Source organism: Hypanus sabinus, chromosome 1 (genome assembly GCF_030144855.1).
Source record: "Hypanus sabinus isolate sHypSab1 chromosome 1, sHypSab1.hap1, whole genome shotgun sequence".
NCBI classification, from domain to species: Eukaryota; Metazoa; Chordata; class Chondrichthyes; order Myliobatiformes; family Dasyatidae; genus Hypanus; species Hypanus sabinus.
The window spans coordinates 213,944,821-213,958,756 of record NC_082706.1 but is presented as its reverse complement, the minus strand read 5'-3'; the positions used below and the strand labels follow the sequence as shown (position 1 = coordinate 213,958,756).

General features: G+C 44.6%; 1 protein-coding gene across 4 annotated transcripts in view; it reads left to right on the top strand.

Moving 5' to 3' along the window:
- smarcc1a (SWI/SNF related, matrix associated, actin dependent regulator of chromatin, subfamily c, member 1a) overlaps positions 1-13,936 on the top strand; it is a 282,864-nt gene that overhangs the window by 71,005 nt on the left and 197,923 nt on the right. The window lies entirely within an intron of this gene.

The following is a 13,936-nucleotide window of genomic DNA, read 5'->3' as shown; positions in this document are numbered from 1 at the left end:
TCTACAGAACAACCTATATGTTAGCAGTGAGACCTTTCCCAGCGTGTTACATCACTAATAATTTTGCTATACAAAAGGCCAATTGGAGATGTAATATGCTATTGGACTTGCAAAGACTGAGCAAAAAAGTTAATTGAATTTTACTTTGAATCCAACAAGTCATATTCTGATGCACCAGGGTTAGGGTTTGCATGAGTTGGGAGGCATGAGTAATGGGCAGGCAGGGGCCTCCCCAGGTAGACAAGAAAGAGCCCAGGGAGTGTCTGAACCTGAAGAAGTAGATGATTGGGGTAAGAACGTCTCAACGAGTTAGGAGACCCCTAGACAGACTGGCCTATGTTGCACCTGGGGAACAGAATGTGGCACCCATCAGCTTGTTGAGTTCTGCCATATCATTTACACCTGGGTTGGACTTTGTGCCTTGTGTGAAGGTGTGATCCATTATCTCAGTGTCACGAGGACATGAATAATTTTGGTGGGGAGACAGTGAACACCCTGGGAAAGGTTTCATTGCTAACCTAATAGTCTTTCTGTAGAAGCAGAGTTTGGGTTATGGTTAGTGATAACGGGTGCTTTGGAATATGAGCTGGGTCCTTTGATCGGTGGGATATGAAGAGGGAAGACACTGGAAAGGACCAGTCATAGGATTCGATCTAGTGGAGGACAGTGATTTGATGGAGCAAGGTGCCACTGTTGACTGAGATTTGGTGAATATTACTTTTGGAAGAGTTGAACTCCAGCTTGTGCACATTTGACTGTTTAATTATAGTGTCTCTTTTTGTTTTTTCTTTCTTTACTAACACTTTAGTCAAGTTAAGATTCGTAAATATAATTTCTTTAATCATATACAGTGTGCTGTCTGTTATTTCTTGGCACTGAGTTGTGACAGGGTGGCAAATTAGATAACAACTACTCAAAATGAGGTTTGGGGTGCGAGAGCCAACTTAATCTCAGAGGTTTGGCGGGACCAGACTGAGTATTCTCTAGACTTAAACAGCCAATGAAACCAGTGGGGTTTCAGTGGTAAAAAGCCTTGCCAAAGCAATCAGACCAGACCCTGAAACTGTGGGTCTGGTTTGATTTTCCCATAGAAGTGCGCCCACATTCCTTATTTTGGAGTGCTGGGGACATATTTCTGGTTATTGTGGATACACATGCGTTAGAAGTGGTTCGAGGCATTCATCGTGTTTCTCCACAAGTACCATCATTAAGTGGTTGCTCTTCACCATATTTGGTACTCTGGAAATGATTAATAGTTGGCCTTCACAAGTGCACAATTTAAAGTGTTTGTTGAAGAATGGTATTAGGCAGCTGGCAACAACTCTATGTCGTGTGGTGTCAAATGGCCTGGCAGTATAAGCAGTGCAAACTGTGAAATGGTGTCTTCCCAAACAAACACAGGGTGGCTTAATGATGAAATTAAGCCATTTCTATAGCTATTTCCTTTTACAAAACCCCATCAGACATGCCGGTGCATCGCCCAAGAATTAATGTTTAAATGTGCCTCATACACCAGATTAGATCTCCTATAGCTGGCCATCCGTAAGACATAGGAGCAGAATTAGGCCATGTGGCCTATCGAGTCTGCTGTGCCATTCAATTATGGCTGATCCTTTTTCTTCTCAACCCCAGCTCCCAGCCTTTTCCCCGTAACCTTTGGTGCCATGTCCAATCATGAACGTTTCAAGCTCTGCTGTAAGTATACCCAATGACCTCTTCCGAAGAGGGGAAATGGAATGTTGGCCTTTATTACAAGGGGAATTGAGTACAAGAGCAAGGATGTCCTTTTGCATTTGTACAGGGCCCTGGTGAGACCACTCCTGGAATATTGTGTACAGTTTTGGTCTCCAGGTTTGAGGAAGGACATTCTGGCAATTGAGGAAGTGCTGCGTAGATTCACTAGGTTGATTCCTGGGATGGCAGGGCTGTCTTACGCAGAGAGATTGGAGAGATTGGGCATGTACTGGAATTGAGGAGATTGAGAGGGGATCTGATTGAAATGTTTAAGATAATTAAAGGATTTGGTAGGATTGAGGTAGGAAATATGTTCCAGATGTTGGGAGAGTCCAGTACCAGAGGGCATGGATTGAGAATAAGAAGTCAGTTATTTAAAACAGAGTTGAGGAAGAGCTTCTTCTCCCAGAGAGTTGTGGAGGTGTGGAATGCACTGCCTCGGAAGACGGTGGAGGCCAATTCTCTGGATGCTTTCAAGAAGGAGCTAGATAGATATCTGATGGATAGGGGAATCAAGGGATATGGGGACAAGGCAGGGACTGGGTATTGATAGTGAATGATCAGCCATGATCTCAGAATGGCGGTGCAGACTCGAGGGGCCGAATGGTCTACTTCTGCAGCTATTGTCTATTGTCTATTGACCTGGCCTCCACAGCTACATATGGCAACTAATTCACCATTTCTGGCTCAAAAATTTCTCTGCATCTGTTTTGAAAGGGCATCCCTCTATCCTGAAGCTGTGCCCTCTTGTCCTAGACTCTCCCACCATGGGGAAGCATCCTTTCCACGTCTACTGTTTGGGCCTTTCAACATTCGAACGGTTTCAGTGAGATCCCCCTCAACCTTCTGAATTCCAGTGGGTACAAGCCCAGAGCTATCAAATGTCGTCTGTTTGATAAACATTTTTCATTCTTGGAATCATTCTTGTGAACCTCCTTCACAATATGCAAAGTGAGACCTCACCAGTGCCTTATAAAGCCTCAGCATCACATCCTTGCTTTTGTATTCTAGACCTCTTGAAATGAATACTAACATGGCATTTGCCTTCCTCACCATCAACTCAACCTGCAAGTTAACCTTTAGGGTGTTCTGCACAAGGACTCCCAAATCCCTTTGCTTCTCAGATATTTGGATTTTCTCCCTGTTTAGAAAATAGTCTGCATAGTTATTTCTAGTACAAAAGTGCATGAACATGCGTTTTTCAACATTGTATTTCATGTGCCACTTACTTGCCTATTCTCCTAATCTGTCCAAGTCCTTCTGCATCCTACCTGTTTCCTCAACAGTACCTGCCCCTCCACCAATCTTTGTATCATCTGCAAACTTAGCTTTTTTGCCATCTATTCAATCATCTAAATCATTTATATACAGCATAATAAGAAGTGGTCCCAACACCACTAGTCACTGGCAGCAAAACAGAAAAGGATCCTTTTATTTCCACTAGCTGCCTCCTACTAATCAGCCAGTGCTCTAAGCATGTTAGTAACTTTTCTGTAATACCATGGCCTCTTAACTTGGTAAACAGCCTTGTGTGGCACTTTATCAAAGGCTTTTTGAAAGTTCAAATGTACAACATCCATTGCATCCCCTTTATCTCTCCTATTTGTAATCTCTTCAAGGAGTGAATTTGCTGCAAGCAAATGAAACAAAATATGGGTATGAAACAAAATATATGCTCACCAGGCCATAAATGTTTGGTGCCAGAGACGAAACTTACGCATAGAAACATAGAAAATAGGTGCAGGAGTAGGTCATTCGGCCCTTCGAGCCTGCACTGCCATTCAGTATGATAATAGACAGTTGACAGTAGGTGCAGGAGTAGGCTATTCGGCCATTCTAGCCAGCACCGCCATACACTGTGATCATGGCTGATCATACACAATCAGTACCCCGTTCCTGCCCTCTCCCCATATCCCTTGACCCCGCTATCTATAAGAGCTCTATCTAACTCTCTCTTGAATGCATCCAGAGACTTGGCCTCCACTGACTTCTGGGACAGAGCATTCCACATATCCACCACTCTCTGGGTGAAAACGATTTTCCGCATCCCTGTTCTAAATGGCCTACCCCTTATTCTTAAACTGTGGCCTCTAGTTCTGGACTCACCCATCAGCAGGAACTTACTTCCTGCCTCCAGTGTGTCCAATCCCTTAATAATCTTATATGTTTCAATCAGATCCCCTCTCATCCTTCTAAATTCCAGTGTATACAAGCCCAGTCGCTCCAATCTCTCAACATATGACAGTCCCGCTGTTCTGGGAGTTAACCTTGTGAATCTACGCTGCACTCCCTCAATAGAAAGAATGTCCTTCCTCAAATTTGGAGACCAAAACTGCACACAGTACTCCAGGTGTGATCTCACCAGGGCCCTGTACAGCTGCAGAAGGACCTCTTTACTCGTATACTCAATTCCTCTTGTTATAGACAATAGGTGCAGAAGTAGACCATTCGGCCCCTCGAGTCTGCACCGCCATTCTGAGATCATGGCTGATCATTCACTATCAATACCCAGTCCCTGCCTTGTCCCCATATCCCTTGATTCCCCTATCCATCAGATATCTATCTAGCTCCTTCTTGAAAGCATCCAGAGAATTGGCCTCCACCGTCTTCCGAGGCAGTGCATTCCACACCTCCACAACTCTCTGGGAGAAGAAGCTCTTCCTCAACTCTGTTTTAAATAACTGACCTCTTATTCTCAATCCATGTCCTCTGGTACTGGACTCTCCCAACATCTGGAACATATTTCCTACCTCAATCCTACCAAATCCTTTAATTATCTTAAACATTTCAATCAGATCCCCTCTCAATCTCCTCAATTCCAGTGTGTACATGCCCAATCTCTCCAATCTCTCTGCGTAAGACAGCCCTGCCATCCCAGGAATCAACCTAGTGAATCTACGCAGCACTTCCTCAATTGCCAGAATGTCCTTCCTCAAACCTGGAGACCAAAACTGTACACAATATTCCAGGAGTGGTCTCACCAGGGCCCTGTACAAATGCAAAAGGACATCCTTGCTCTTGTATTCAATTCCCCTTGTAACAAAGGCCAACGTTCCATTTGCCCTCTTCACTGCCTGTTGCACTTGCTCATTCACCTTCATTGACTGGTGAACTAGGACTCCTAGGTCTCTTTGCATTTCTCCCTTACCTAACTCTACACCATTCAGACAATATTCTGCCCTCTTGTTCCTGCTTCCAAAGTGGATAACTTCACATTTATTCACATTGAATGACATCTGCCAAGATCTGCCCACTCACCCAGCCTATCCAAGTCTCCCTGTATTCTCCTAACGTCCTCTTCGCATGTCACACTGCCACCCAGTTTAGTATCATCAGCAAACTTGCTGATATAGTTTTCAATGCCCTCATCTAAATCGTTGACATAAATCGTAAAGAGCTGTGGTCCCAATACAGAGCCCTGTGGTACCCCACTAGTCACCTCCAGCCAGTCCGAGAAGCACCCATTCACTGCTACCCTTTGCTTTCTATCTGCCAACCAGTTTTCTATCCATGTTGAAACCCTGCCCCCAATGCCATGAGCTCTGATTTTACTCACCAATCTCCTATGTGGCACCTTATCGAATGCCTTTTGAAAATCTAGGTACACAACATCCACTGGCTTACCCTCGTCTAACATCCTTGTTACACCCTCAAAAAATTCCAACAGATTAGTCAAGCATGATTTGCCCTTGGTAAATCCATGCTGGCTCGGCCTAATCCTATTTCTGCCATCTGGATGTGCCACTATTTTGTCCTTAATAATGGACTCAAGCATCTTCCCCACGACTGACGCTAGGCTAACAGGGCGATAGTTCTCCGTTTTCTCCTTCCCTCCCTTCTTGAAAAGTGGTATAACATTAGCCACTCTCCAATCTTCAGGAACTGATCCTGAATCTAAGGAACATTGGAAAATGATTATCAATGCATCCGCAATTTCCTGAGCCACCTCTTTTAGAACCCTCGGATGCAGACCATCTGGACCCGGGGATTTATTAGCCTTCAGTCCTACCAGTCTACTCATCACAGTTTCTTTCCTAATGTCAATCTGTCTCAATTCCTCTGATATCTTATGACACTGGCCCATCCATACATCTGGGAGATTGCTTGTGTCCTCCCTGGTGAAGACAGATCTAAAGTACACATTAAATTCTGTTGCCATTTCCCTTTTTCCCATAACAATTTCTCCCAATTCATTCTTCAAGGGGCCAACATTGTTTTTAACTACCTTCTTTCTCTTCACATAGCTAAAAAAGCTTTTGCTATCCCCTTTTATATTCCTGGCTGGACTGAGCTCATACCTGATTTTTTCTCTCCGTATTGCTTTTTTATTTAAGATCTGCTGTTCCTTAAAACTTTCCCAATCATCTGTATTCCCACTCATCTTAGCCCTGTCATACTTCTTTTTCTTTAATGCTATACAATCTCTGACTTCCTTTGTCAACCACTGTGGCCCCTTCCCCCTCTTTGAATCCTTCCTTCTCATTGGAATGAACTGCTTTTGCATCTTTTGTATTATGCCCAAGAATATCTGCCACTGCTGATCCACTGTCTTTCCTGCCAGGGCATCCGCCCATTTAACTTTGGCCAGCTCTTCCCTCATGGCTCCGTAGTCTCCTTTATTTAATTGCAACACTGACACCTCTGATCTGCCCTTATCCCTCTCAAATTGTAGATAAAAACATCATGTTATGATCACTACTTCCTAATGGCTCCTTTACTTCAAGATCACTTATCAATTCCTGTTCATTACACATCACCAAGTCCAAAATAGCCTCGTTCCTGGTTGGCTCAAGCACAAGCTGTTCCAAAAATACATCCCTTAGACACTCCACAAACTCCCTATCCTGGGGTCCAGCACCTACCTGATTCTCCCAGTTCACCTGCATGTTGAAATCTCCCATAACGACTGCATTACCTTTAGCACATGCCAATGTTAACTCCCTAATCAACTTGTACCCAATAGCCACGCTACTGTTTGGGGGCCTGTACACAACACCCATTAGGGTCTTTTTACCCTTACTGTTCCTCAGCTCAATCCACACAGACTCTACTTCCCCTGTTCCCAAGTCACCTCTTGCTAAGAACTGAATCTCATTCCTCACCAACAGGGCCACCCCACCCCCACTTCCCATATTTCTGTCTCTACAATAGCACGTATACCCTGGTACACTCAATTCCCAGGCCTGATCCCCTTGCAGCCATGTCTCCGTTATCCCAACAATATCGTAGTTCCCCATTTTCATCTGAGCTTCAAGCTCATCTGTCTTATTTTTGACACTACGCGCATTCAAGTATAGAATTCTTAGCCCATTCCTCCTCTCTTTGCTTAAAACACTGTCTACTGTACCTAACCCAGCTCCTTGAACTTCCATCGGGCTAATTGCACCCTGAATTTTGATGACCTTTTCAAGATCACCCAAACCTTCTACACATTTAACCCCATGCTCCTTCTGACCAACCCTCTGGATCTGGATCCCTGCCCCCTGCACATCTAGTTTAAACCCCCCCCGAGCAGCACTGGCAAACACTCCTGCAAGAATGTTAGTACCCCTCTGTTTCAGATGTAGACCGTCCCTTCGAAACAGATCCCAATGTCCGTGGAACAAAGACCAATTATCCAAAAACCTGAACCCTTCCTTCCTGCACCATGCTCTCAGCCTCGTATTAATGTGCATAATCATTCTATTCTTCGCCTCACTCGCATGTGGCACAGGTAGCAATCCCGAGATTGTCACCCTGGAGGTCCTGCCTTTCAACTTCACTCCTAACTCCCTGAACTCTCTAAGCAGGACCCCCTCACTCACCTAACTTACATCGTTGGTCCCTACATGGACCACTACATCTGGGTTCATGCCCTCAATCTCAAGAATAGCCTGCACCCGATCTGAGATGTCCCGGATCCTGGCACCAGGGAGGCAACATACCATCCGAGACTCCCGATCTGCCCCACAAAATCTCCTATCTGCCCCTCTAACTATAGAATCCCCTAAAACTATCACTGTCTTCTCTTTCCTCCTCCCCTTTCTAGTTGAGGGTACAACCTCTGTGCCAGAGGCAGGACCACTACAACTCATTCCTGGTAGGTCATCCCCATCAACAGTATCCAGTACGGTATACTTATTGTTAATGGGAATGGCCGCAGGGGTGCTCTGCTCTCTCTGCCTGCTCCCCCTGCCTCTCTGGACTGTCACCCATCTGCCTACTTCTTGGCTTTTTGGTGTGACTACCTCCTGATAACTCCTATCTATCTCTGCCTCTGCCTCCCGAATGATCCGTAGTTCATCCAGCTCCAGCTCCAACTCCCTAACTCGTGCTGATAGGAACTGCAGCTGGACGCACCTTTTGCAGGTGTGGTCATCAGGGACAACTGTGTTGACCTTGACCTCCCACAATCTGCATACGGAGCACACCACTGCTCTGACTGTCTCCCCCATACCTGAACTGTATTAATAGAATAAGTCTAAAAAGCACCTAGCGACCTTACCTCCTTCCCCTCAGCGAGCAATCACACAGGCTTACCGAAGTCCCCTTACGCCGAAGCCCACTTAGCCAAAGCCCAGGACTCTACTTCCACGGGCTCCGCTACCCGCTCGACGCTGCCCGCTCTGAAAAGAAGTCCTGTCTTTTAAAGTGCGCGCTCGACGCTGACATCACTCGCGCCTGCGCAGTTCCCCCTCCTCCACAGGTATTGACCAGGTAGGCTTAAGTCCTACCAACACGGTCGAATTCTCTGAGCACCCAGCTGAATCACAAGCTGTAACTTGCTCCCGATCCAAAAAAAAAGGCCAGCATGCCATTAGCTTTCTTCACTGCCTGCTGTACCTGCATGCTTGCTTTCATTGACTGATGAATAAGAACACCAAGATCTTGTTGTACTTCCCCTTTTCCTAACTTGACTCCATTTAGATAGTAATCTGCCTTCCTGTTCTTGCCACCAAAGTGGATAACCTCACATTTATCCTCATTAAACTGCATATGCAATACATTTGCCCACTCACCCAACCTGTCCAAGTCACCCTGTATTCTCATAACATCCCCCTGACATTTCACACTGCCACCCAGCTTTGTGTCATCAGCAAATTTGCTAATGTTACTTTTAATCCCTTCATCTAAATCATTAATGTATATTGTAAACAGCTGCAGTCCCAGCACCGAACCTTGCGGTACCCCACTGGTCACAGCATGCCATTCCGAAAGGGACCCATTAATCACTACTCTTTGTTTCCTGTTGGCCAGCCAATTTTCAATGCATGTCAGTACTCTGCCCCAATACCATGTGCCCTAATTTTGCCCACTAATCTCCTATGTGGGACTTTATCAAAAGCTTTCTGGAAGTCCAGGTACACTACAACCACTGGCTCTCCCTTGTCCATTTTCATAGTTGGATCCTCAAAAAAACTCCAGAAGATTAGTCGAGCATGATTTTTCCCTTCATAAATCCATGCTGACTCGGACTGATCCTTCTACTGCTATCCAAATGTGTTGTAATTTCCTCTTTTATAATTGACTCCGGCATCTTTCCCACCACTGACGTCAGGCTAACCGGTCTATAATTCCCTGTTTTCTCTCTCCCTCCTTTCTTGAAAAGTGGGACAACATTAGCCACCCTCCAATCAGCAGGAACTGTTCCTGAATCTATAGAACATTGGAAAATGATTACCAATGCGTCCATGATTTCTAGAGCCTCCTCTTTAAGTACTCTGGGATGCAGACCATCAGGTCCCAGGGACTTATCAGCCTTCAGACTCAATAGTCTATCCAACACTGTTTCTTGCCGAATACAAATTTCCTTCAGTTCATCTTTTACCCTAGTTCCTTTGGCCACTATTACATCTGGGAGATTGTTTGTGTCTTCCCTAGTGAAGACAGATCCAAAGTACCTGTTCAACTCATTTGCCATTTCCTTGTTCCCCATAATAAATTCACCCGTTTCTGTCTTCAATGGCCCGATTTTGGTCTTAACTATTCACATACCTAAAGAAGCTTTTACTATCCTCCTTTATATTCTTGGCTAGTTTACCTTCGTACCTCATTTTTTCTTGGCGTATTGCCTTTTTTGTTATCTTCTGTTGCTCTTTAAAAGCTTCCCAGTCCTCCGGTTTCCCGTTCATCTTTGCTATGTTATACTTCTCTTTTATTTTTATACTGCCCTTTACTTCCCTCGTCAGCCACGGCCACCCTTTACTCCCCTTTAGGATCTTTCTTCCTCTTTGGAATGTACGGATTCTGCACCTTCTGCGTTATTCCCAGAAATACCTGCCATTTTTGTTCCACTGTCTTCCCTGCTAGGGTATTGTTCCTTTGAACTTTGGCCAGCTCCTCCCTCATAGCTCCAGTTCCCTTTGTTCAACTGTAATACTGACACATCTAATTTTCCCTTCTCCTTCTCAAATTGTAGGTTAAAACATATCATATTATGGTCACTATCTCCTAATGGTTCCTTTACCTCAAGGTCCCTGATCAAATCCGGTTCATTGCACAACACTAAATCTAGAATTGCCTTCTCCCTGGTAGGCTCCAGATCTAAGAATCCATCTCGGTGGCACTTCACAAACTCCCTTTCTTGGGGTCCAGTACCATTTTGACTCTCCCAGTCTACCTGCATGTTGAAATCCCCCATGACAACTGTATCATTACCTCTGCGACATGCCAATTTTAACTCTTCATTCAACTTACACCCTACATCCCGACCTGTGTTTGGGGGCCTGTAGATAATTCCCATTAGGGTCTTTCTACCCTTAGAATTTCTCAGTTCTATCCATACTGACTCTACATCCCCAGATTCTATGACCCCCCTCATAAGGGACTGAATATCATTCCTCACCAAGAGAGCCACCCCACCCCCTCTGCCAGTCAGTCTGTCCTTTCGATAAGATGTATATCCTTGAATATGCATTTCCCATGCCCTGTCCGCTTGAAGCCATGTCTCAGTTATTCCCACAACATTGTACTTGTCAATTTCCAACTGAGCCTGAAGCTCATCTACTTTATTCCTTATACTTCGTGCATTCATATATAATACTTCTAATTCGGTACTCCCCTCTCCTTTCGTATCAATTCCTATTTCACTTGGCCATACTGTATGATCTCTTCTTGAGCTTTCTACTCCATTGTTTCTGTTGTCCTTTTAAACTTTTCTTATTTTCACTTTCCCTTTAACTCCATCCTTATATTTCCAGTTCATCCCCTCTCCCCCACTACTTAGTTAAGCACATCCGTGTTGCAGTGGCACACCTGTCTGCCAGAATGCTGGTCCCCCGCCTATTAAGGTGCAACCCGTCCCTTTTGTACAATTCATCCCTACCCCAAAACAGATCCCAGTGGTCCAAGAATGTAAATCCTTGCTTCCTGCACCAGTTCCTCAGCCACACATTTAGATCCATTATCTCCCTGTTCCTGCCCTCTCCAGCACGAGGAATTGGAAGCAAACCAGAGATAACCACCCTTGAAGTCCTGCTTTTCAGCCTTCTTCCAAGTTCTCTGAAGTCCTGCTGCAGAATGTCCTTCCTCTTCTTCCCGATGTCATTTGTGCCGTCGTGCACTACCACTTCCGGCTTTCCACCTTCACCCTTGAGGATTCCCTGCAATTGGTCCGTGATGTCCTGGATCCAGCACCAGGGAGGCAACACACCATCCTTAAATCTTGCCTGTTGCCGCAGAAACCCCTTTCCGTACCTCTTACTATGGAGTCCCCTACTACCACGGCTCTTCCTGATATCTGACTCCTCGGCTCTGCTTCTGCACCAATTTTAGGCTTGCACACCTGTCCGCCTCTCAGACTGGCAGTATCTTCTGTCCTGACAGCTTCCAAGAAGGTGAACCTGTTTATGAGAGGTACATCCCCTGGGGTCTCCCGTACTTCAAGCATCCTTTCCTTCCTCATTGTCGCCCCCTTTCGCTCTTTCGGTATCCTCGGTGTAACGACCTCACTGTAGTTCCTGTCCAGAAAACCCTTGTTTTCGCGATAAACCTGAGGTCATCCAGTTCTTTCTTCAGTGCTGCAACATGCTCCTTCAGAAGCTGAATCTGGACACACTTTCCACAGCTGTAGCAGCCGGGGGCACCATCAGTGTCCCTGACCTCCCACATCATGCATGTAGCACACTGAGTCAGCTTAGCCGTCATGTCTTCACCCTCTGCAATTGTGCCTGGTGTAGTCTCCTTACCGAAGACTCTCAAGCCAAAGACCAGCACTTTTCACACCAGGAACTTCCCTTGACCAGGCTGCTTCCTGACAGTTGGATGATCTGGCTGATCATCCAACTCTGAATCCTGTAGCTGCTTTCTCTCCCTACCCCCTGATCCCTTTAGCCAAAAGGGCCATACCTAACTTGCATGCATCTCGGAAGAAGAAAACTGGTATGGTCAAAGAGCAAAAATTGAGATGGCAGACAGATTAAGAATGCATTCCTGTAACTTGTCCACTACTGATGTCAGGCTCACTGGCCTATAATTTTCTGGCTTATTCTTAGAGCCTTTCTTAAACAATGAAACAACATGAGCTATCCTTCAAACTTCCAGCACCACACTCATGGCTAAGGATGTTTTAAATATCTCTGCTAGGACCCCTGAGATTTCTGCTGTTTCGCACAAGGTCTGAAGGGATCATATTGTCAGACCCTGGGGATTTATCCACCCTGATTTGCCTCAGGAGAGCAAACACCTCCTCTATAATCTATATATAGTCTGTGACCGCACCGCTGTTTTGCTTCACTTTGTTGACTGTGTGTCCATCTCCTATTGAAAAAATCCATTTCAGATCTCCCAGTCTCTTTTGGCACTATGCATAGATGACCACTAATCTTCAAGAACACCGATTTTGTCCTTTGTAATCCTTTTGCTCTTAATGCATCTGAAGAAGCTTTTGGAATTCTCCTTCATCTTGTCTGCTAGAATAACTTTGGACCTTCTTTTAGCCCTCCTGATTTACTTCTCAAGTTTCCTCTGGCATTTCCTTTACTCAAGTATCTCATTTGCTACTATCTGCCTATACATGCTATGCACCTCTTCCTTATCCAGGGCCTCAATATCTCTCAAAAACCAAGATTCCCTAAATTGTTATCCTTGCCTTTTTGACATAGTGCCTAAATTTAGCATGTGGTCATGAGGTAGCATTTCAGGTATACCCGTTACAATATTTCTTTTATTAGCTTTTAAATAGAACTAAATGTATTATTGGTATGTTGGCCTCCATTTGTGATGTATTGACTCAGATGTGTAAGAGTATAAAGCCTGAATCCTTTGAATAGGGTTAGAACATTAATGTTTTAGTTAAATAAAAATGTGAAGCAGATATTGTGCTGAGGTACGTGGGAGCTTTTGCGTCCATGTCATCAGCACATTTTTGTTGAAACGGTTTGATAAGATTGAATTGTTTTCTTGCACAGCCTTTTCTCTAACTGGGTTTAACTTGCTTCACAATTCATTAACTGCTTAGCCTAATAAATAATCCCTCAAACATTCAATGTGATATCTGTTCCTTGTTTTTCCCAATCATCTTTCAATGGTCCCTGGTTCAATAAGATGGACTCTTGATCCTTGTTTTTCCCAATCATCTTGCAACAGTCCTCTATAATGAGAGGGATTGTTGACCTCCCAGTCTACCTTTTATGACCTTTATCCTCTAGCTCAGTACATGTGACAATAAGAAACCAGATTAAAAGTTTACTGCTCTCTCAAACTTTAACTCTTCTGGATGTGGCTTGTTGTACATTTGGAGATTTGTGGAGGAAGATGTTCTGGAGAATGTATATCAGCCATTAGAACATTCAGTAAACTGGAGCTTGATCATTTTTGTAAATTGCAAACTTTCAGCTTGGGTGATCATGTTTCTTCTGAAAGTTCCTCTTGTGCAAGTGTTAGGTTGAAATAACTAATGGAGAAGGGAACTTCTCCAGGCTCCTGGCAAATAAATAGTTCCATTCTTTTTCTAAAACAGGTAGAATCATTTCTTTGTCTTTCCCTGGATAGAACATTCTTGGGGTTAAGGTGAGAGTGAAAGATTTAAAAGGTACTTGACAGGCACCTTTTTCCACACAGGATGGTGCATTTACAGAATGCACTGCCAGACGACGTGGTAGAGGTGGGGCAATAACTGTGTTGTGATGATTAGATGGGTACCTTGATTAGAGAAATGTTTGAAGGGGGTAGAGAAAAGTTTTGAAAGGGGTCCCTTCAAAAGTTTGAAGGGACCAAATGATGG